The sequence below is a fragment of the Octopus bimaculoides genome, chromosome 28 (assembly GCF_001194135.2).
Source record: "Octopus bimaculoides isolate UCB-OBI-ISO-001 chromosome 28, ASM119413v2, whole genome shotgun sequence".
Lineage (NCBI taxonomy): Eukaryota > Metazoa > Mollusca > Cephalopoda > Octopoda > Octopodidae > Octopus > Octopus bimaculoides.
In genome coordinates, this window is record NC_069008.1 from 2,061,213 (window position 1) to 2,063,511 (window position 2,299).

Here is a 2,299-nt window from a genome sequence, read left to right on the forward strand (position 1 = left end):
TTTCACCCATTACCTACAAGTGATCTCATATGAGATCACTTAAAAATTACAAATTTCGTAATTATCTGTCAATATTTACACACATCTAACCTTTTTGCTATATCTACTAGGTATATTTCTCTGATATTCAAATGAGGTTTGCTAATCTTTCAACCAATATCTCACTTATTTCTATTTAAAATGTTATTTTGATCATTCCAGCGTGTTTCTAAGGCTGTTTTATGCTAGAAATCAAAGTTTCATAAAAAAAAATTCCAGTTAATAGAATTATGGGAGGTAATGGGTTAACATTGTTCCTCCTATAAGAAAAATATATCAATGCAAATATATCAACATTCAAAAGAATATGTAGCAGTGTAATGATAAATCTCTCCTAATGCTATTTTCTGTTATAACACTTTCAGGATAATGATTTTAACATTAGTTTGGATTTATGTTCAAGTTTTATTATTTATTTTGGTTCCAAATTCTGGTACAAGGCCAGCCATTTCGGTGGAGAAGTTAAGTTGATTACCTTGACTCCAGTTTTCAACTCATACTTATTTTATCGCCACAGAATTCAAATTCGGAATGTAGCAACAAATGAAATGTCGCTAAGCATTTACCCTGGTGCACTCAAGCAAGCTTGCTACCTAATTGTTTTTGTTTTTTTTTCCTATTCCTATTATACAATGTTATGATTTAACAGTAAATTTGCATATGTGAATGTGACAAACTTAATATGAATACAAAGTGGTTGATGTAATTTGTGGAACATTCTTCACCCATATTTGAATGGCCATTTATGGACATGTTTTGTTATAAAAGAAGCCAAATTTTCTCATCGTCTGACATTTCAACTGCAATGGCCAGAATATTTAGTTTTTACATCATTTCTAGTTTATCCTTGAATTCTTCTTTTGTCATATTTACATGTAGAACACCTAATGAAATCATGTGTTGATCCAGTTATAAACTATAAAATTCACACATTTAGTATTATTTCATATAAATACTAGAAATTAGAAGTTATCATGCAGTGAATGAGAGATGGACAAGAGGATAATCTTGTATATTAAATGATAATGATGGTGGTTAGGGTTAGGGTTAGGGTTTAGTCAGTAGTTGGTGTAGCCAGATGTTTGATTGCAGCATCAGATATTGATGAAAATCAGAATTGATGGGAAAATAGCTGTGAAACATTTGAGCTATAAAACATTTGAAAGAAATAATTGATAAAAAATGAAACAAGAAAATAAACGTATTGTTCTGAGAAGAGAAAACTATTGAAACAATGGCTAATGTTACAGACTTGAAGGATTGATTTATTATTTTGTTGAAGTGATGAAAAAAAGAGACTGAAAAATCCTCATACCATTGTGGTATCTGTCAAAAATCATTTTCTATGGAAAGTAACCTCATTAAACATAAATATATTAACAGAGGTGAGAAATCATATCGCTGTGATTACATGGGAAAGGCATGCCATACCTGTGTTGTAAAACAAGATACACAGTGTTTGTGAAAGTTTATTCTATGAGAAGTTATATAATCATCAATGTATTCACAAAGGAAAGAAAATATAATGCTATTTTACATATAACTACTACTATGATGACATAAGTGTGGTAATTTCTACTGTAATATTTGTAATAAAAATAATTTATTCACTATGTTTGTATGTCTTTCATTACGCCTGCCCCACTCTTCCACACCTGTTCTTGCAAATTACCCAACATCATGTCACTTTTATCCTACATTGTATATTGTCTAAAATATCGAATGAATGAATGACTTACATCAATGTAATATGAGTTTTCACCGGGCGTTCGTCTGCATGAAGACCTTTCATTATTTAGAAACTCTACTGTTTCTTTTTTTTTCTTCTGAAAATTACATATGTTGTGTGTAACATCGAATTTTAAGTTTTACATTATATAGTACAGAGGTTGCAGGGGCTTAGTGCCAGCCCTGCTGTAAACAAACTTATGGTTTAGGGTTAGTATTTAGTGAATCTCCTTCATTGGACACGAAACTCAGCTTGCGAAGACTTATTGGGGCAAGCGAAATCGGGATGGCACCTGTGCCCAGCGTCGCCTTTCTGGCACTTGTGCCCATGGCATGTGTAATGGACTTTCGAGCGAGATCGTTGCCAGTGCCCTGAACTGGCTCTTGTGCAGGTGGCACATAAAATACACCATTTCGAGCGTGGCCATTGCCAGTACCGCCTGACTGCATAAAAGCACCCACTACACTCTCAGAGTGGTTGGCGTTAGGAAGGGCATCCAGCTGTAGAAACTCTGCCAGATCTGATTGAGCC